Here is a 24,358-nt window from a genome sequence, read left to right as displayed (position 1 = left end):
TAAGAAATAAAAATTTTAATTTTGGGATAGCGTACTTAATTCTGATTTTATTGCTTTTACGAATTTTGCCGATGCTACATCTAAGTTGTGTCGTAGTATACTACAAACTTTCCTAGAATGGGAGTATAAACGGTAAGATCCGGAATTTCGAACTTACATGCTAAGAAGGGCATAAAACCTTCTTAATTGCGTCGGTTATAATATATTACTATAGTTATAAAGCTTTGAAATTTCTAGATCATTAGTGATGTATGTTACGCAACTGTCTTGAGATTTCTGGACCAAATTGTCGTGCATTAGCCTTGATTTGATGGTAATGAGATCATTTGTCCATCTTAATATTGATTATGTTCACGTGGACTGAATATTATGATCGGTATTTTTAGCCGACTGCGCAATCAAGGAGTATTTATTCGAATGTGATTTAGTTCGTGGGTTATATAGTCAGTTTAGTGGCAGGCTTTTGTTTTAAAAGTAAACTTTCAATATCTTTACATGTTGTAGGACTAGGGGAAGGGTATTTTAAATTGAAAATGGAAGCTTACAAGCCCTGATATGATATGTCAACTAAATAATCAGTTTTAAGATCATTAATGTTTGAAAATTAAAAAAAAAGAAGACGGTTACATATTGCATATAATTTAGTCCATAGACAATATTTTAAATCGGTTTAATGTTACAATTTATATTCCAATGCTTACGTACAAATTGCTTTTTTTTTGCAAATGTGGTTTTGAGAAGACAATTAGAAATAACTTAGACAGTAATTATTGAATTTTTAGCCCAAACTCGCAAGTTTTGTCGTATTTTAATTAGGTACAGTTTTAATCCTTAGAATTAATTTCATATTGTTTGCATTAAAGTGATAATAATAATTATTGTTGTTTTAAATATATCTGTGGATGCGAATTCTTGTCTGAATTTAATACAAAAGTTGTTGGAGCCTAAGCAAGACGTTCCAGAGATTAGCCGAAAGAAACAGACAAACAAACAGACAAAAATTGGAAAAAATGTTATTTCATATGCATTTATTAAAAAGCGTTTATTTTAATATTACAAACATACGCTCCTATTTTATTATATGCATATTTATAGATGTCTTTTTATAATATCGTCTTTTTATAATATGCAACCTAATTGCGTATCCAGTTTGTTTTCGTACAAATATTGCGAATCAATGCTATCTGCATATGTATCGTATCGATGTCGATAACTCCATTATGAAAGCCAATTTTCATAATATCCATAAATTAATTTATATATACGATGAAAATTTATCATATTTTTGATTTATCATATCATAATAATATATATTACATTAACAAAAGTAACAGTCTGTATATTTCTCACTTCTGGGATAAGGCTTCCTCGTTCATTAAGGAGAGGGTTTGGAACACATTCCACCACTCTGTTCCAATGCGGGTTGGTGGAATGCACATGTGGCAGAATTTCGATGAAATTAGACGCATGCAGGTTTCCTCACGATATTTTCGTTCACCGCCGAGCACGAGATGAATTATAAACACAAATTATGCACATATATGTATATATAGTGGTGCTTGCCTGGGTTTGAACCCGCAATCATCGGTTAAGATGCACGCGTTCATTATTATTTTATATTTATTTATAAAACAACAGTGTTCCCCGAAACTGTTATCAAAATTATTTTTACTATCAAAAATCCGATGACAAATCAATTAAAAATCTTTCGTGAATCCATAATGAAAAGATTAATTAATTATTTAAGACCTCGAATATTCTATTATATTCAATGTCAAAGCTGCGCGTCGCTTACGTCGATTTAATGTCAGACTTCTTTTATTTGTATTAATTCCTCCTGTGTATGTACTGATTATTATCAGTACATACGATAGAAGAAAAAAAAAGAATGATAGTACGATCCCGTACCCTTCTACAATATAGCCACCGTTTTAGTCGAAAATAATTCAACTTTTTCTTTTCGGTAGAATCTACTTTCCGAACCGGTGGTAGCTTCACTTAATTGTTAAATGACAATTCAAAAGTGCCTGTAAAAGCCCACTTGAATAAAGTATATTTTGATTTTTGATAATACATATTGTTTGGTAGTATGAAGGCATACGAGAGCGTCATACCGGTGTCGTCATACGAGTTGTCTTACGCCCCAAAGCGCGATTAGATGTTCCATATTTAAAATACCCCAACATGTTCTTAATCTAAAACCGTTACATTTATACCTATGCGATTCTTTTTATGAATACTATCCGTTTCACGTTATTATAGAGAAGTTAAGAGTAAAGTATTCAAGAAATTATAAAACAAGGTCTTGGTAATGGACTTCTATCAGCTTATGTACCTGTTACTTTCTATTTGTGACGCTACGTCTAGGGTTGTCGACTCGAGTTTTTACTATCTTTGTAATTTCAAGCCCGTTTGAAGTAAATATATTTTGACATCGCCCTCAAGCGCGCTCGCTTGGTGGACGAGCAAATTGATCACTTGATGGTAAGTAGTCCCTATTGCCCATTGACAATGAAGTATTAACTAACCCCAACATCGCCAATGCGCCACCAACCGTGGTCGAGTGGTGTGTATACCGGTTTTCATGGGTACGCCACTCTGAGGTCCCGGTTTCGATTCCCGGCCGAGTCGATGTAGATTACCATTAGTTTTCTATGTTGTCTTGGGTCTGGGTGTTTGTGGTACCGTCGTTACTTCTGATTTCCATAACACAAGTGCTTCAGCTACTTACATTGGGATCAGAGTAATGTATGTGATGTTGTCTCATAAAAAAAAAAATCGTTATGTTACTTATGTCTGTAGTTACACTGGCCCACTCACCCTTCAAATCGGAACATAATAATATTGTGTACTGCTCTTTAATGGTACAATGTCTGATGGCTAGAAGATACCTACCCATACGGACTTGCATAAAGCCTTAGTAACTATTTTGTCCGTGATTTTAAAATCTATTTTTTTTATAGTGACTTGAGTAAGTTCTCAAATGTCTTGTTGTAAAGCGATGCGCTTAAGATATTAAGCGCTTACACATTATAATTGTCCCTCAAACAATGCATCGATATACTGATAACTCTCATTATTTGATTATTTGTTTTATAAGCTCAACAAAGACTTAAGGTTTTGTGGCGTTAAGTTTTATTACTCAGCTTTGCCCCGAGGTTTCACCCGAGTTAATTTAAATGACATTTTTATACGTGAATTTTAAGTTAATTCTTATGGTATAACTTACCACCACGCTAAGTTATTGGTATATAAGTAATTATAGACTTCTGAGCTTTTGGGACGCGCTTTTGTATTGGACGGACGATGGTGACAACGAGGGTTGGTCATGATTAAGGTACAGGTCATGTAAGACATTTTGATTTTACTGTATGTTATTTTATTTAAGTTTGCAGTATTGGTTTGTGATAATCTTTAGTGTGTTAACTTGCGTCTGGTTGCAAAAAATATAATACTAGAAATATTATATATAATTTTAATAAAAGATCGATGTACTTCCTTCCATTGATATTATTAGCTATAGTTAAATATTTGTCATTGGTTATGTCTTTGAACCCTTTTAACCGACTTAAAAAATGTGGTTATTGTATATTTTTTTTAAAACTCAAAAAAAAAACGCAGTGTTATTGTTCGTTTATTTTCATACAGTATATGTAGTATTATTTTCTTTGTAATCACACAAAGATTTTATTGTTACAATAAAAATAATATAAAGCTTGTAATAATGGAGACTTATCGCTTAGTAAATCTCTTTCAGACAACATTATGTCAATGACTGTTAATGAATGAATGAATGACGAAGAAATGAATGTGAATTTCAATATAAATTTAAGTGTACGTGTGTAATCATCATCATTACTTAGTACAAAACAAAGTCGTTTATCGCTATCTGTCACTATGTATCCTTAGATCTTTTAAATTACGCAACTGATTTTGATGCGGTTTTTTTAATAGATAGAGTGATTCGAGACGAAGGTTTTTGTATATAATACATGGACAATATAGTTACTTAATGCATAGTATTTATGACCTTAACTATAGGACTTGTGGATTTTATACGATTTTTCTTGGTGACGGTCTCGGACTTTATCTAAAACCGGTAATAACTAATCATCAGATATTCCACCACAAAATACCAATACTTAGTATTGTTCTGTGTGTTGAAGGGTGAGTGAGCCAGTGTAGCTACAGTCACAAGGGACATCTTAGTTCCCAAGGTTTGTGGCGCATTGGCGATGTAAGGAATTTTCTATATGGTGGACACTTATTGTCACTTGGTCCATTTTCCAGTATGTCTTTAAAATTTAATTTTTTATATTGTACGAAAAAGAAGGTTTTATTTCTGGACCCAAGATGACCCAGTGTTTAAAGCGTGTGTGTATTTTAAACGATGATTGCTATTACAAAAACAAGAAAAAGCCACTGAATTTACATGTACCTACTTAATTTGTGTTTCTAAATGATCTAGTGTTCTTCTGTGAAGGAAAACATTACGAGGAAACCTGCATGTAACTAATTTCAATAAAATTGACAGAATTGGTCATGTGTATCTACCAACATTTCCAGGGATCCAAAGCCTCTCAAAGGTTTCGCCTTCGAACGCCTTTGGTTCAGTAGTAGCACATTTACAAGCTAAAGAGTGAAATATAAATTAACGTCTGAAGTGCGAACCCTACTAATGTAACCAGTGTCACCAAACATTTAGCACCTCTCTCCCAGTGAATGATTTCTCCAACTTCATTATACATGTACAATAAACACACTACTAAGACTAATGATTGAACTAGAATTTCTAGGCATTTCGACCTTCATTCAAAACATTTGCACGACTTAGATCGTTTGTTAATTAATCCAATTTTTTTTATGAGAACTGTATTCAACAACCTAAATTGTGTAGTATCGGATTTTGGATCCCAATGATTAGATTATTTGAGTCTTAATTGTTGATTTATGTGTTTGAAAAGGGAGAAGAATCAACGGAACTCAAATTAATATCGTATATTATATCTTAGCATGTTTTTGTAAATAAAAAAAAAATATGAAAGATATGATTATACGTACAAGAAAGTACTAAAATTCACAACGGCGCGAATTTTAGGGCATTTTCTACCTTCCGCGACCATACTGTGGAAACATCTTTCGATGGTGGTTTTTCCGAATCGATAGGACTTAGGAACCTTCAAGAAATGAGTGTACACATTTTCAAAATCTGGCAACCTGTAAGCCCGGTGTTGTAGATGTTCATGGGTAGGGGTAGTCATTTTCCATTAAGTGAGCCTCTCGTTGCGATCTATACCATAAAAACGATTTGGAGGCCATGAAACGATCGCCATATGTCTATATCTAAGCGTAACTTTCCTTGACAATTTAAACCTACCGTAACCTACCGTAAAATCTACAGCGTTTATAACTGTTTAGTTTGAAGCGTGAGAACGAAATGAAAATGGATGTTACGGCTTTTAGGTATCGTTAAGGCTAGAGCAAACTGCGGATGAAAAACACTTATTTTAATTCCTCCTATAGTAAATAGTATGTATGTAAACAAGCTGCCGTTTTCTAATTAGCACGTCACTGATGTTATTGAGCAAAATCAAAATTTAAAATATACATGATTCCAGTAGGTACTATTGTGTATTATTTGTGGGTACTATTTAAGTGAAGCTACCACCGGTGCCGAATGTAGATTCTGCCGAGAAGAACCGGCAAGAAATTTAATAGTGACTCTTTTTCAACATTAAAATATGTATATGCTGACTGGAATGCCACGAGTATTGATTGCACGCTTTTTTATGCTCTTTAAACTTTTTTTTATATGGATGCTTATAAATTACGTTTTGTACACAATGTCATATATTTAAGAAACGATTTGTTTTATTTATAAGCAAGCGGTTCGAGTGACAAGAATATTCGCAGTGCGGATGATATTACTGTATGATGTATCTTTTGTCGAAAATGATGACAGATCATTACGTGAGATACAGAGTTCAAGAAAGTATCACTAATAAAAAGTTATATATTATGTAAATACTCCACTGCCGGGCTAAGATTAAATCTCCGTTTGTGGGAAGGGTTTGCAAACTTGCAAAACTTTAATGCTGCTTGGTGTATAAATGGTGAAACATAGTACTTATATGTTTATTATATGTGTAACGATGTTATGATTAAGTACTTACAAATTATGCAATAGAATTATCATGATTTTTGTATGGAAGCTAGCACTAGAACTAGCCTAGAATATAATTGTCATATAAAAATTATTGAACTCTTCAAGAGTATGTAAAAAATTTTGGGACATATAGAATATTTTAAGGAAATACCTTATTCATATTTAGTTTGTTTTAAAGTATTTTAGCACTTTTTTATCTATCCTTAGTATAGATTGTAATAATGACCAGTATGTTAATTTTGCATGTTATATGTACACGGATGTCCAAATTTGTCATCTGACAAGAGATCACCATCCTTAGAGATTGGCGCTGATCAAAATGTGAACCATTCCTTTCATTAGAACACTACGGAACCAATCTTGGTAGCTAAGATTTTGTCTCTTTTGCCTGCAGTTTCACTAGCTCACTGATTATTTAAACAAACAAAAAATATAAAGTATTGCTCTTCGGTGGTACCTACCCTGACGTGCATGAAAAATTCTTCCACTTCCACTAAGTGGAATATTCTGGAAATTTCTGAAATATTCTAGGATAAGGTAGTTGTAATATTCATAATGTAATTATAATAGCAATTAAAGTTGTCTTATTAGTTGAGTTTGTTAGTGCTGCTCTGAGTTGAGTTAAAACATTAAACGACATTGCAATTTGTAATTAACAACCGAGTTAATTACTTAGAAAACAGTCATAACGATTTATATGTTTGTAACTGCTACTTACGGTGCTAATATATCTTGCAGCAGTGCTCGTGTTTTTTTATATATGTATATATATCACCCATAAATGTGTTTCCTCCATGCTAAAACATAAAGATAAAGATATTCATCAATCAAAAGTCGCCTACTTATGTATGTCGCTGTGTACAGCGGATTTTAATGCCGTTTTTTTAATAGATACTCTGATCCCAGAGTAGTATTTATATGTATAATACATTCACAATATAGTTGAAAAACACTAATTACTTTAGAGGTTTCTAGAGTGTATTATATAAAGTATATGGTCTGTAAGACATACTGTATTAAACTATATTATTTAGTATTAGCAATTGTGCCAAGCCGGGGTTAGTTTAATCTAATTTGCGTTTTTTGCTGTGTTTGCTCATGTGTTCGCGCACACTAAAACATCTTGTAAACACGATCATCATGCGATACAAATAATTGCCGATAATTTAACGGGGGACGGGGTGGCGTCGTCTCGAGTGGATAAAGTTATACGTAAATTTAAATATGGTTGTAACATTAATGATTTGTAATACACTTTTGTAAACATGCAGATGAAAACTCTCGTCTATCTGTGAATATGCAAATGTTTTGGCTATTGATGAGTATGTGATGATATTTTTCAATAATCGTAAGGTTACGACATAGAATGAGGTTACGCTAAACTTTATGAAGTTTTATCTGACTGTCTGTTTCGTGTGTTAGTAATTTAAGATCACACACCTCAAGTCCTGGGTTCTGATCTCGAGGTAGGTCATAAAAACCTTTTTTGGGTATTTCCGTCGAAAAATTCGCAGTAGTAAACCGGTAGTCTAGAAATGCACAGCGTTTACATATTCACGTAAAGGGTCGTTTGTCCTGCGTCTGAACTCTAGTTGTAAGAAGAGTATATCGCCGTATGAGGCAATGGAGAGTGCACTTTTATTTGCACACACATTCGTGCACTTTGTGCCTTGCAGGCTAGCCCCTTGAGAATCACCAACGCGATCGAAAATAATGACGACATCATATCTGCATTGGAAAGGAAAAATCTCTGATATTGTGGAAAATTATATTTAAATATTAGTGACTAAAGCTCATATTCCAAAATTGCAATTTTGGCGCTTAAGCGTGTCTTCTTTTCCTCTGATGTGTATATGTATGTGCTTCAAATATAATATTCATCGGTTATTGAAGAACTGTGTGAAATCAAACAAGTGCGAAGCTCTCAGGCTTAAGCAAATGTTTTTGACACACTAACACCGATTTGTCGTTTCGCGCTGAATTTTGAAACAGTTTGTATTTTCTAAGATCATATTGGGACACAATTTAACGGTTGTGTTAATTGCTTTTGTGCATTGTATATCATATGAAGGGTTGCACAAGTATTTACTATATGGTTTTTATGACCTAAACAATAAGACATGTGGATTTTAACAGATTTTTGTCGGTGTCGGTTTCGAACTTTGACTAAAACCGGTGCCGACCACTCATCAGATATTCTATCACCAAACAGTAATATTTGGTATAGTTGTGTGCCGATTAGAACGATGAGTTGACTAGTTTAAATACAGGCAAAAAGGATGTAACATCTTATCCCCCAAGGTTGGTGGCACTTTGGTGTGATGAGAGAAATGGTTATTATTTCTTACATCGCCAATTTCTATGTGTATGAAGTACGTAAGTGGTATGGTGGACCACTTACAATCAGGTAGCCTATTTCTCCATCCACCTATTGTATAAATATTTAAAAAAAATACCTGTTTCACGTTTGATATTTCAGGAAGAGGAGGAATTATTAATAGCTGTCTCATGTTTGGGGCTAGTACTGATAGTAACAACAGAAACATACTACATTGGTCTTAAGATTATAGTTTTGTAATAACTGAGTTACACGAGCTTGATCTAATTTTCTTTTGTTTATATTCTTATCTGTTTAATTGTCTGTTAATTTTTAATTACCTTCGTTACGTTAAATTATCTTGGAAATGTAAGTTACTGTTGCAAATTACAATACAAGTATATATGATAAGTACATGACTTCCGGTTTTTTAAACACTTTTAAGTCTAACGTTTCAATTATATAGCTCATGTGTTTTGAAAGTAAGCAGATTTATCACCTGTTGGGTATGTAATGCTAAATGCAGTGCGCTATCTAGTAGCGAGTTACAACAAATTGGATAGTATCAAAATGGGGCGAATGGTTCTAAGAATTTGTAACAGTTTCAATGTATGTATAATGTATTTTATTGGTAGGGCTTTGTGCAAGCCTGGGTCGGTACCACCCACTCGTCAGGTATTCTACCGCTAAACATACTGATGTTTGTTTGTTTACTGATACATGACTGCGTACTGACGCAGTATTGTTAAGTTACGGTTTGAAGGCTACGTAAGCCAGTGTAACTACAGGTACCCTTGTACCATCTTAGCTATCTAGCTTCTACATAGCATCTTAATTCCCAAGCTTACAACTTACCATAAGGTGGCCCATATGCTCGTTCACCAACCTATTCCATAAAAAAAAATGTATTCTCGATTCTATTTCTTACAAAAATAATCAGTTATAGTGGGAATGGACATACTCTACTTATTAATAACAGTTACGATACGATTTCCTTTCTACATCGATTCATATTCATCTTGAGCATCTTCAAAAACAGAGGCTCGGTTTTTTAAATGCTGTTAGTTCATCTGCTAGCTCCCTGGTGTTGCAGATGTCCATGGGGCAGTAGTAGTTGCTTTTGTAGTATAAAAAAAACGTTCTCAACGGAACCGTAATTCAATCGTTCTATTAATAGTAGTAGTAAAAATATCAATTAGTAGTGTTAAAGTAGGCCTGGTAGTTCAAGTGTGATGTTATGTTTAAAGCATCATTATTGCATATCTGAAGTCTTTCACCTTTGTATGCGAGAAAAAAATCGTTACTACTATGACACTTGTGTACAACTTATTCACGAAACGTTTAAATTAAGATGCTCATATAATTATGACTAATTAATTTATATATTAAATGTACAACATAAACCAATAAGCCACCGCTCGTGATGATCAGTCATACAGTGTTCGTGGTCACGGGTAGACTAAGATGACATTTGTCTATTTGAGGAACCACAGATCCTCGCTAGAGAACACAGATTCATTCCTAGAATGATACGCGAGGCTATTGAAATTCAAAAACATCCGAACTTCAATAGAGAAGATGGTTGGAGACTTTCTAACACCTGGGATCCACTTATTAAAAATTTAAAATCCCAAATCCAACAGACTGCAAGACCTAAAGATACAGTTAGTGCCTTCTGCGTGCAACCGGAACGTTACTCAAGACATCAATTGAGAAATCGTTGGCGGTAGTTGTTAATAATATTTCCTTTGTTCCTCAAATAGACAAATGTCATCTTAGTCTACCCGTGACCACGAACACTGCAAAGTGCTCGAAACGTCGGGATGTTTAAAAATAATTAATATACGCGATTCATCCGTTATAATTAGTTTTATTTAAATGTGTAATAATCAACACCTAGAGGACGAGCTACGTCAGGTCAAGCTTGCACTCCACCAGAACAAGCTGCCCGTGCCTCGCCAGCATCGCAGAAGCCGTACCAAGCCACCCACAGTTGAGCGACAACCTGCATTTCTACCGTATGTGAAAGGAGTTACAGACAGGATTGGCAACATCTTGAAGCGAGCTTCGATTAAAACCCTTTACAAGCCTCATAAGAAAGTGAGCCAGTTCTTGAGACCTATCAAGAGTAATATCCCTTTACAAACTGCAGGAGTATATAAACTCGAATGTGAGTGTGGTTTATCTTACATAGGCCAAACAAAGAGAAGCATCGGTACCAGGGTCAAGGAACATATAGGAGATGTCAAAAATAGGCGTTCTTCAAAGTCTGCAGTCTGTGAACATGCTCTGGATAAACCTAACCATTTTATCCGATTTGATAAACCACAGATCCTCGCTAGAGAACACAGATTCATTCCTAGAATGATACGCGAGGCTATTGAAATTCAAAAACATCCGAACTTCAATAGAGAAGATGGTTGGAGACTTTCTAACACCTGGGATCCACTTATTAAAAATTTAAAATCCCAAATCCAACAGACTGCAAGACCTAAAGATACAGTTAGTGCCTTCTGCGTGCAACCGGAACGTTACTCAAGACATCAATTGAGAAATCGTTGGCGGTAGTTGTTAATAATATTTCCTTTGTTCCTCAAATAGACAAATGTCATCTTAGTCTACCCGTGACCACGAACACTGCAAAGTGCTCGAAACGTCGGGATGTTTAAAAATAATTAATATACGCGATTCATCCGTTATAATTAGTTTTATTTAAATGTGTAATAATCGCGAAAATTTAAGACAACATTATTCAGTCATACAGTGTTGAAGTCTATAAATCTAAACGATATGCACTTTATTGATATGTATATGTATGTTTATTATTATTTATTTTGTATTTACATTTATATTTAACTCAGTGGCATAGCTATGTGAATGACGCTCCAGTGTTGCATTGCAGTACGACTGTTTTTCTTTTTTTTTATTGTGCTTCTGCTAGTGATATTTTTTTAAGCCGAAATTAATAAATAACTATACGTTTAGTTATCATTCAGAAAAAAATATAAAATATTATCTAGTTTAATTAATGAATGTTCTACCTCTCCTAATCCCTGGTGTACCGTGTACCTTGATTCTATGATAGCTACGCCCCTGACTAAAGTAAACATACAAGTACAACAATAGCCCGTAAATTTCCCACTGCTGGGCTAAGCCCTCTTTTTCCTTTGAGGAGAAGATTTGGACATATTTCACCACGCTGGTCCAATGCGGTTTGGTGGAATACACAAAACAAAATTAAGTACATAAATATTCAGTGGTGCTTGCCTCTGTTTGAACCCGCAATCATTGGCTAAGATGTACGCGTTCTAAACACTGGGTTATCTCACCTCTTACATCGTACTATACATGTATATTGTATATATTTAAATTAATAGTGGCCCTTCACATATATTTTACAATTGGTCCTCTGCCCAAAGGTTACCTGGAGGAGATTGTTGCTTTAGCTATGAGGCTGTTGCAACTGCCAACTGATGCAAGTTTGTACATTCCGATAATTCATTATATACGTACCTTGTCACGTATATAATATTTAGTTCTTAGTGCTTGGTGTGCAATGATGTGCAAAAGTAAATAAGAGCTCTCGTTCCGCTGTGAAGGATTTTAATGTCATGTATACTTGACATTCAGGTCAGTTTCTTTATTTCCGTATAAAATGTCAATTTCGATGCTTGTTTAAATATTTTTTGTCGTTCGAGCTGAGTGGTCTAACGGCCTGGCCTCTTGCCAATTTTCGTGTTGATATACCTAAGCGATCGTCTACAAACCGCAACAAGTATGATTATTATACATATGCATAATATTTTATACATGAATCTCAAAGTCAATGTCATAAGCATGTCTTTGTTTATAAGCATTATTATTATTAATTTTGTTCAAATAGGACCTTTTGTAGTTGCGTTACGAGGCGTTGAATATGTGTTGCGTCAGAAAAATAATCACATGAATAGTTTATGGTGTATTTTTATTCTGTGCTCAATAGCATTGAAGGATCATGCTTGCAAGCTTGCATTTGACAAACGACTCACCTAATACAATCTCTAGAAAATTTCTGTATTTCTTTTTATGCTTTACTGCCAACTGTTATTTAATAATAAGAAAAAAATTATATTTATGCATAAAATATGAAACAGATAATTAGAGAGATATAACGCTATCTTAATAAGTTTATTATTTAAGTGTATAAAGAAGTCAACAAGTCTTAAAATCAGCTCAAGCTGTTTCTCATCTGCCCCCACTAGTACAAGTATATTTGATGCCAAAACCCATTTGGATAGTTTTTATTGAAAACTTTTTATTTATTCAAGTTATTACTCGATTTGGCATCAACGGTTAACGTCAGTGGTGGTACGCTATCAATGCCGTTGTACTGTTCTGGTACGGTATAATTGGATAAACATTACCTATATTTTTTTTTAAACTATATGTAGTGGTTTATTTTTCACTAAAATTAAATGAGTTTTAGAGAGACTTAAAAATCAAATGAGTTTATTTTTATTTATGTACTAGCTGAACCTGCGATGTTACCTGCACGAAATTTATAAAACATTACTAACAACACACAAACCCCCATTCTACCCATTTGAGGAGTGAATTGAACAACGTAGCCTATGTCCTTCTCCGAGACTCAAACTATTACTATACGGAATTCCATCTAAATCGGTTTACCATGAAAAGGTAACATTTACTTTTGCGTTTACAATATTAGTATCCATTTGTTAATCGAATGAAGTAAATAAAAGTCGGGACGGTTAGAATTATATACAGAGAACACGTAAAAGATATTTTTTAACCAGTGGCAAATACACATTCACGAATGTTTTTTACCGTAAGTGTTAATACATCTTTGGTGCAATGCTCTCGCGTAATTTTTCAAACATTTTAATGAGTTAGTGAACAAAATCTTGTTCGTACATGTTAAGGCGCTTTTCAACAATTTTATGTTTATATATGTAATATAATAACACAATAACAACAGCCTGTAAATTCCCACTGCTGGGCTAAAGGCCTCCTCTCCCTTTAAGGAGAAGGTGTGGAACATATTCCACCACGCTGTTCCAATGCGGGTTGGTGGAATACACATGTGGCAGAATTTCTATGAAATTTGTCACACGCAGGTTTCCTCACGATGTTTTCCTTGACCGCTGAGCACGAGATGAATTATAAATACAAATTAAGCAAATGAATCAGCGGTGCTTGCCTGGGTTTGAACCCGCAATCATCGGTTAAGATGCACGCGTTCTAACCACTGGGCCATCTTTGCTCTTTATTATTTATATATATATGTGACTTTATTTTTATTTGTGTGTCACTATAAAGTTGTAACATTAACGTTCATTCTCCAAGCCCCAAAGCCTTGACAAACGGGTCATTTCAACAGATCTTGCGAAATATAGTAGTTTAGGGCTTAAAGCATTACCTACGGTTAATCTAGGTTAAACTTCCTTAGCTGTTTGAAGGCAATAAGGCTTAAAACGCGCCCGTCTCATATAAATACCTAAACCCAGTTTAGATTTTAATTGAATTATATTATTTATTGTAACTACATGCATATATATGTTTTCTTTAATTTAAGACTTTCCGTATTTTAAATATTATCGTCTAATTAATATAATTTATTATTTAAGACTCTATTGTTAGTTTTTTTTTAATCTGGGAGAGTACAGCCTCGGCGACACTTATGTCGCTTTTAGGTATAGATGTCTTGAGGTTGTGCTCTAGGATGGTCCTTTCTGAAGAACCCGCCCGCACTATTGTGAGAATGTCTTTAAGGGATGGATATTAACTATGAACTTTTTTGGAGGTTTTTTAAGATGTTCGCATTCATCAATACATAGTATAAAACAAAGCTTACCGCTGCCCGTCCCTGCGTATGCTTAGAACTTTATAATTACGCAACGGATTTTGTAGAGTTTTTTTTAAATAGATGGAGTATTTCGAGGAAGGTTTTTGTATTTAATAAAGAAAAAAGAAAAACTAGTATATTTAGTATCAGCATTGCTCCCATGCGAAGCCCGGGGCGGGCCGCTAGTTTTATCTCATAAGCTCGTGTAGTGTGTAGTAGTTTGTGTATTTATAAAATAATGTTCATAATTTTTATTAAATTATTAATTTCATCAAATCCAATTAATATTCAAATATGTTACAATTCCTAGAAATCAATTTCAAGATAAAAATATTATACAAGTAGTCGCAGTCAGCTTTGTTCGCATTGTATGGTGTCGGTTATCCTGTGTCAGGCACAAAAAGTAGCCTATGTCCTATCTTGGTGCCATAGTCATCTTCATATCAAATTTCATCAAATTCGGTTCAGTGGTTTGGTCGTGAAAGATAAACAGAAAGAGTTACTTTGACATTTATAATATTAATTTAGATTGTTTGTAGGTACATGGATGTCAAGTGTAGTTTTTTTTTAATAATTGACTGCTGCTTTTAACAAAAATATCTAAGACTGTACTGTTAGTCGACCTCTTTACGAGCACGCATCGCATGGCGCGACACATCGAAATTACTGAAATCCAAGGCTCACCGTTAGAGATCTTTTGTAATATGACGTAGTTGCGACATTACGAATTTAAGCACCTTTCTCTTTAACAGAACATTTTTGATTATAATATCTACTGAGATTAATATTTGGATATTCTGTGATATATCGGTTACGGAATTATTAAGATCAAGTATTTTTGTCAAATGTTTTTGAGATGTTTATCGTTTTACATAATTAAGTAATTATTAATTTGCACTAAATACCTTATATCATTAAAAAAAGGATAATAAAACATATGTAAATGTGTATATTTAAATTTTAGATTTATTTATACATAAGATCATCTAAAAAATTACATATATAGCTATATTAAATCTATCCAGTTTTGGTTACCGTATTTGTGTGACGTTTCTATGTTCATATTTCCTGTATTCTTGGAACATATTCGAATTGTTTTGTCTAATCGCTTAACTTCGGTGTTGGTGGTATTAAAGCTTAAAATTAAAGAATAAAAAAAAAACATTTCACTTTATTTAATTAATAAATAAAGTGTATAACGCGTTGTTAATTATCATATGTTGTATTATACATTGGCGGCGGTTTTGTTTGTACATAGCCTTACGTGAAGCAGGTGCGTTACACGTTTGTAAAAGATATATGTAATCGATTAGAGAATGTAACCGTTCTTTTGAATTTAATGGATACTTAAAGTTACAAATTTCGGGATATTTACTTTTCGATATTTCGACATTGTCTACGAATGTCTTGCTCATGATCTCGAGAATGGTACATATTCCGAAATTAATAACTTTAACAATAAAAATAGCCATGTTAATTTAAAATCTTATAATGTATACTTGTTTCTGGACGCGGCAGTATTTGTAGGAAATTGGTATTTGACAACCTCCGTCGTCGAGTGGTGTGTACCCAGGTTTTCGTGGGTACGCCACTCCGATGTCCCGGGTTCGATTCCCGAGTCGGTGTAGATTATCATTTAGTTATCTGTGTTGTCTTGGGTTTGGTTGTTTATGGTACCGTCGTTACTTCTGATTTTCCATAACGCAAGTGCTTTAGCTACTTACATTGGGATCAGAGTAATGTATGTGATGATGATATTTATTTTTTATCTACATTTAAAAAACTATTTACTATTACAGATACTATGCTATGAGTATGACTGAAATTGCATTCAGATACGTTTAGTCGTTCCAGAGTGATTAAATAAAAACATACAGCTATGTAAACTTTCCCGTTTTTAACATTAGTAATTATTGTAAATATATGGCATAAATCTTGTATTTATTTCATACTTCAGAAGTAATTTCGTTTTTATCAGCTTCAAGGGAGTCTCTTCCGCTTCCCTGGGTCTACGTTATATTAAATATTCTATAAAGTTCCTCAAGAATCGAGCTACCAATATAATTTTTTTTTTAATCGGACTAAAAGTCACTAAGCCTACCTTGTTTAAACAAAAAACAAACAACTATTCAGCTTTTATAGATTAGTATATGTGTTCTATGTTTATATCCATGTGTGTATTTTATGTGTATGATAAATAATATAAGTATTTCTTTTGCAGATTACGCAGGTGTCATGATATAATAGGTAAGTGTACAAGATACGAGATAGACCAAAATAACTTACTATAATATTGTTTATCGAGAAGTTATGTGGAAGGCCGCTATCATGGTATGGGCATGTAATGCGGAGGAATGGGGAACATATTGTGAGGAAGGCCTTGAGCATGGATGTGGATGGATATAGAGGTAGAGGACGACCAAGGAAACGATGGATGGATTGTGTGAATAACGATATGGCTAGAAGGAATGTTACTTGTGAGCTGACGTCTGACAGAGAAATGTGGAAGGAGAAGAAATGTTGCACCGACCCCAAATAAAATTGGGAAAAGGGCAGGAGGATGATGAGTATTGTTTATCTTAAAAGGTCTAAATAGGTCTTCAAAAGGTCCGCGGTGGAATACGATCTCTTGAACTCACAGTAACAACTTTTTATGATTTACTTTTAACGAAAAATAATAGCCTATTTTCGAGGCGATTTAAGCAATACAGTATTAATCCGTACCCAATAAAGTAGCACCCTTAAATACATTGTATAGTTCTTATACAATTATATGGTCCGTTACAGAATGTAATTTAAGTAAATATTTTCGAAGATATTACACGTCTAAAATGGCAGGGATATAGCGGTTTGTATTGTCTAATGACAATACTGAACTTTGTATATTTTGTAGTATATTTGGTGGTAACATTGCACCCTTGCGAAGAAAATGTCATGTGTGGATGATCTCTCATTGGCTCCGTGGCCGAAAGCGGTCAGGACGATATCATCAACTAATGATTCATTTCATTCTTTTATTCATCTCCAAAAACAGCACCAAGCGTATAATTTGGAGTTATTAGTTTTTGCCCGAGTGCACGCACGGCTTCTGTATTATTGTCCAAAAGACCAATCCCCATTCAAAGTGAACCAGTTTTATTTAATTCGTTACATTTTTCCATCGTCACGACGAGTGCTCAAAGGGCAGGAACATCGGTAATGGCAAGCATTTCTTTTATAAGTTAAATAGTTCGTGGAATGCAATAAACAATAATGGAGTTAAATTGTTGAGTAAAAATATATAAGATATTCCGTTCTATATCATTGACTGAAAGCTCGTGTTTATTTCAATGGTAGGAACAGTATAGATAAACAACTTTGACCTAAAAATTCATTCATTCATTGATCTAAATATTTCATAGCATTCGTTATGGATACTTAAAAATATCTCTGTAATCGCAATATTGTAAGTAAAATTAAAGTACTTAAAAGTACTTAAACAGGATAGGGTTGTATTACAAATAAATTTTATAAATTAATAATGGAAGCCTATTTTAGTCCCTCTAATTATGGGACGGTAGTTGCACATAAAAAGCTAAATATACCACAGAATGTCTTACAACGTTTACAGTTTTCAGTCATTGACAATACAAACCGCATATTTCTTTACTATATTTTGTATGTAATACATATAACCTTCCACTTGAATCAATTTATCAATTAAATAAATAAAAATTTTAACAAAAAGAAAAACCGACTTCAAACAAAACACTATTTTAAAACAAATAAAAATGCACTAAAAAGTAATAATAATAATTGCATATTTAACATATTTTTGAGAGTCCTCCTAGGTAAAATGAAATGAAAAATATTAGACTACTTAAAAGTCAATTTACGATTATATAATGCAGTTATTGTTATATTTGGAGCCGGCGTCAGCCACGGGCACAAGCCTCAACAATCAAAAGAAAGAAGCGATACGAGCCCCTTGATTAACCCAGTATATTATCGTAAAAGGTAATTTGTAAGAAATATATTATAGGGATATACTATAGGGTTTTCTTGGCTGACACCGACTCCGAATATAGCAATAATTATAACTACATTATATAATCGTAAATTGGCTTTTAAGTAGTCTAATATTTTTCATTTCATTTTACCTAGGAGGACTCTCAAAAATATGTTAAATATGCACTTATTATTATTACTTTTTAGTGCATTTTTATTTGTTTTAAAATAGTGTTTTGTTTGAAGTTGAAGAAGTGTATTAAACGTTTGATTTTTCGATTTACAATATATTTTTAATTGAAAACTAATAAGTGTCAATTAAAACGATGTCAGGACCGATTAATTGTGTCGGTTTCCGCTGATAAATAAGACCTGCTGACCGAGTTTCGACTACATCGTCAAATCTCAACTGCGCTGGAGTTTTAATAGCAACCTGGTCAATTCAAGGAAGAGTAGCCTCTAAATAGTATTGCACAAGGGTGTGCGGAAAATATAGCCAAGCCTGGGATTATAATATAACGGAGAAAATGTTTTCTGTAACTCAAGTGAATTCTCATTATTTTCGAATAATCGCATTATGAGATGTCAATCGGAAACTACCTAAGACATATATGACGTTAAGTAAGCCTTAACAATATCGCGGTGGTCTACGGGCCGCCTAACGATGTAAAAAGTCCCAGGTTCGATCTTGACTTTTTGGGCAATTGTCGTCGTCACTCATAAGACATGTGATGAGTTTAAAAGTTGGGTAAATAGGTGTATTAGTAATTCCTTGATTAATTTGGGGCATTGCTAGTATTGTATATATATATATAGATTTACGTGTTTTCCGAGACACCAAAGTGTGGCAATTATAAACACAAATTAAGCACATAAATCAGCGGTGCTGGGTTTGAACCCGCAATCATCGGTTAAGATGCACGCGTTCTAAACCACTGGGCCACCTCGACTCAATATAAATATCAATAAGTTACTCATTAATAGGTAGGCATAGTACATCTATATGATCTATTCATTGATCAAGATTTATCTCGATACATTAAAGTACCTACATCTTTTTTGGCTTACATGTGTGTGTGTCAAAATCTATGTAAGCATTTGTATTTGTATTTGTATTACATAATGAAAACCATATCATGTTTGTTATAAAGAAATTGCGGTTTATGTTTGTATGTCGATCAATAGTATATCAATATCAACGGTATGTGTTATACGAAATAAAACAATACCACACCCCTTTTCACTAAAATTAAATAAGCATACATACAACTATTTTTTTTTCATGGAATAGGTTGGCGGACGAGCATATGGGCCACCTGATGATAAGTGGTCGCTATCAATCATAGACAATGACGCTGTAAGAAATATTAACTATTCCTTACATCGTCACTGCGCCACCAACCTTGGGAATTAAGATGTTATGTCCCTTGTGTCTGTAGTTACACTGGCTAACTCACCCTTCAAACCGGAACACAACAGTACTAAGTACTGTTGTTTGGCGTTAAAATAACTGATAAGTGGGTGATACCTACCCAGACGGGCTTGCACAAGCTCTACCAACGAGTTAGTAACTAACTAACTAAAGAAGTCTCACAAATACAATAACAAACCATAACTTAATCAGTAGAACTTGCATAAAGGATGTTGCGTTCATATATCCGATGAGATTATTGCAATTAAATTTAATGCAAAGTAAAATAGCCCTTAAATCATTAGTTCAAAGTGTTTTTTTGTCTGTATTACTTGACGTGTGTATATAGATTGCGCGTGCGCTGTACAAACGCAATGGTCCGCTGGATACGTTAACAGCTTTGTTCCTAAACGTTGCATAAAATACACTTTAGGTCAAGCATGGATATGAATATGTCGGACTTTTATATATGTCGGATGTTTAAAAATAATTAATATACGCGATTCATCCGTTATAAATAGTTTTATTTAAATGTCGGACTTCCTTAGAATAATTTTATGTATTAAATAAAAATCGCTGTCAAAAGATATAAAAAAAAAATAATTTATACGATTTGAAAATAGAACGCTTTATTAAAGAATGACTTTTAATATGTTTTTTCATTGTTATCTGTTCATTGGTATTGCTTTCGTTTCGTAATAAGAGAAAAATACAATTATGCAAAGATAATTATAATGATTAAAATCTAATTTAATCCGTATTACGCCTAATCTTCATAGTCTTAACAATGGTACAAAGTGTAAAGTATAAAATGCTGTAGCAACTATAATTAAAAAAAACTTTTATATATCTAAATGAACTGTGAACTGTCAAAGCTGAGAAGCAAAAAATAGAGGCCAACAGTTATCCGCTAAGTACACATGCACTTGAAAATAAAGTATGACGTTAGACAATCGCGTCAAGTACTATCTATGACATATATAAATATACTGAAGAGTGTCAGTCGTTTTAGTTTTTGCTAGTGCGACACTATCTAAATATATAAAATAACTAGCGACCCGCCCCGGCTTCGCACGGGTGCAATGATATGAAACTTGTGTTTCTTTACTTAATTGTCCATATATTATGTATATAAAAAAATCTTCTCGAATCTATTAAAAAATACCGCATCAAAATCCGTTGCGTAATTTAAAGATCTAAGCATACATAGGGACAGCGATTCGCGACTTTGTTTTATACTATGTGATGATCTAAGCAATATATCTATATTATATTACATACAAATAGTAATAGTACATTTAAGTCACTTATTGTCAAATGTATTACAAAACATGAGCTCAAGATGTTAACTGCTTATGTAACTGTCTGTACTGGTAATGTACATCAGTTAAACCGCCAAAAGCAATACAATATTGTTGAGGGAGAGAGAGAAAGAAGGATATATGTTCATTCTCGCTCCCACCTACCTTTTTATTATCAAAAATCATTCATCAGTTCGTTCGTCTGTCTTTCTGTTATAATGAAAACTAAACATCGGTAATATTACCGTTTCTGTTTTTTATTAAAACCAGCTGAAACTGGTTAATCAAGAGATTTGTTTTTAAATTGAGAAACAGGTCGATAGCGCCAGTTATTGGTTAGAATACGTGCATCTTAACCAATGACTTCGGGTTCAAACCCAGGCAAGCAACACTATATATATGTGCTTAATTTGTGTCTATAATTCATCTGGTGCTCGGCGGTGAAGGAAAACATTGTGAGGAAACCTGCATTCTACCAACCAGCATTGGAACAGATGGAACAATGAACAATATAAAATATTCCAACATATTCCACCATAACATATTCTGTTACGGTTTTAAGAAAGAACGTAATAATTATAAAATAGATCGCGACACTCAAAAGTTTGAAAACATCAACTTCAAACTGAACTCAATCAAAACACTAAAGATGTAGATGTACTCGTGCGTGGATATTTGAAAGTCTAAATAAAAAGTGGCTGTCGAAACTGCCATATTTTGATTGAAACCGAAACTCACATCAAAAGGATTATTTAAAATTCTTAAATAAGAAAAATTGATCTAAACTCTCTCTGTCACGAAAAAGCTGTGCATTTTAAAACGAAAGCCCAGATTTGTGATCATAAATTTGGAAAATGCATTAAAAACGTTTTACGTTATTTTAACTTAAAAATTTGAATGTCAGAAATGATTTCGTTAACATTGAATTCCTACTAATTTTGATAACATGGTCTGTGAGGTTACTAAGTATTAGGCCTGATTTCTAGTGTCTGATCTACCATTCATCCCCTGTTTGGGGTCGTCGAAGTCTTCGTCTTTCATACTTTTCTGTCTGACGTCATTTCACAAGTAACATTATTTCCAGTCATATCGTCTTTCCTGCGATCCATCCATCGTTTCATCGATCGTCCCATTTCTCTTTATCCATCATGGACGTGTCCATTCTCAAGACCTTCCGCACAACATGGTACTCATTTCTCCGTATAACATGCCCATACCTTGACCCTCACAGTATGGTATACGTTCTATTATATATTCTACTGTTTGGTCTTCTCTACCGATTTGGTCTCTCTCTTCTTCTTTTTTTTTTTTTTTTTTTTTTTTTTTTATTTAAGATCCACCAGTGATAATTACATTAATACAATATTGGGTAAAAATAATTACAGTGTAGCTTAGTTCTAAATGCATTATCTTTTAAGGCAGATACAGCATGCAAATATTAGGAAGTTTATAAAACATTTATTACATTATATTAAAAATGTATTAACTTATTGGTAAAAAATTATTAAAATCTCTATATATAAAAATTAGGTTACAGGTGGTTCAAAAACTTATAACGAAATGTTTTAAGTGAGTCCCTAAAAGGGTCCAAATGTTTACAACTATCATTTAGAATTTTAGACATCCTGGAAATTGGTGAGTTATTGCCCAAAACAGTTTTTCGAAAAGGTCTTGTAAGAGGATTAATTGTTTTGCGTGGATATCGAGAGGGAACATTAAATTTTATCTTACATACTAAATCTGGATTATCATAGATATTGTTAAGGCTTTTATATAAAAACATCAAATCCAACAAATCTCTTCTTTGGCTCAAGCTATGTATCTTAAAAAATGCTAGCCTTTCATTATACGAAGAGAGTTCTTTAGCCTTAAATATGTTCTTAATTAAGCTTATCGAATTAAGCATGTATTTATTTTGTGTATAAATATTAATAACAATTTGAAATAAAAAATTGTTTCACATAATACAATAGTAAAAATAATTACGGAAATTTTGATGATAAATTAAAAATATTGCAAAATTATGATAATTATGACAATTTGGGTATATACTTATCACTACATTATATTATGGTACACCGAGTACATACAACTATAATAACTAATATTATAAATGCGAAAATGTCTGTTTGTTTGTTTGTTGCACTTTCTCGTCTTAACTACTTAATCGATTAACATGAAATTCAGCATTCAAGTCGTCAAGGGTACAGACAGCCTACGCCCTTTACTCTGGGTTAAGAATGACTTGATCTAATCAAAATATACTTATCTCAAGTAGGCTCTTAAAAGCACTTTTGTATCGTTAGAAGACTATAAAAATTTTAGAGCTGCCACTTGTTCGAGACATAGAGTCTGCTGAGAACTGCTAAAGAACAGAGTTACATTTTTCCGACGATTAAAACGCGTTGACCTAGTATTTGTAGATTTCCAAACATGATCTATAAATCAATTTTATTACCACCTCATTAGTTATTCTACCGCTAAAGTACTCAGTATTGTTGTGTTCCGGTTTGATTATAATTAAATTGGCGGAGTTTATATTTAATTCAATACTGTAACGTGACGATTCAAAGGTGCTTGTATGACCCTACTTGAAACTATATGTATATTAATATTATAATGATATGGTATATATATAAAAGTAACTTTGTCTGTCTGTCGGTCTTTCACGACCAAACAAATGAACCGAATTTGATGAAATGACATAGGCTACGTTTTTTGCCTAACACATGACAGCCGATCCTCTAAAAGGCGAGCGAAGCCGCGGGCGTCAACTAATAAATAATATTTTGATCTTTATTTACATATACAAAATCTGATAATTAATATACGAATTAAGATTTATATACAGGTGTATTTAGAAACGACCAATGCTGTAGGTAAATCGTTAGTGAGGTTACATCATCAGCCACACATCAGTTTTCCGATTTTGTATCGAAACGTGACGGTTTTTCCGCAATATTTTCCTGCAGGAATTCTAATGAGTTAATAAATCTTATAGAGATTATTTTACTGTAGGTAAGACCGAGATTGATTTGACGCGATATGATTGGATAAGATTTCTTGGTGGTAGAGCTTTGTCCGTCGGGGTAGGTACCATCTAATCACCAGTTATTCTACCGCCAAATAACACTACTCAGTATTGTTGTGTTCCGGTTTGAATGGTGAGTGAGCCAGTGTAACTATAGGCACAAGAGACATGACATCTTAGTTTCCAAGGTTGGTGACACATTGACGATGTAAGGAATTGTAATATTTCTTACAGCGTCATTGTCTATGGGTGATGATGACCACTTACCATTAGGTGGCCCATATGCTCGTCCGCCAAACT

General features: G+C 33.5%; 1 protein-coding gene across 1 annotated transcript in view; it reads left to right on the top strand.

The window, feature by feature from the left end:
• LOC124540450 (ATP-binding cassette sub-family D member) overlaps positions 1-24,358 on the top strand; it is an 88,462-nt gene that overhangs the window by 5,821 nt on the left and 58,283 nt on the right. The window contains exon 2 of the mRNA XM_047118028.1: positions 16,550-16,575. The gene's annotated coding sequence lies outside the window, so the exon portion shown is untranslated. The remainder of the gene's footprint in view (positions 1-16,549; positions 16,576-24,358) is intronic.

Source organism: Vanessa cardui, chromosome 25, assembly GCF_905220365.1.
Source record: "Vanessa cardui chromosome 25, ilVanCard2.1, whole genome shotgun sequence".
Classification (NCBI taxonomy): Eukaryota; Metazoa; Arthropoda; class Insecta; order Lepidoptera; family Nymphalidae; genus Vanessa; species Vanessa cardui.
This window is presented reverse-complemented; position numbering and strand designations above follow the sequence as displayed.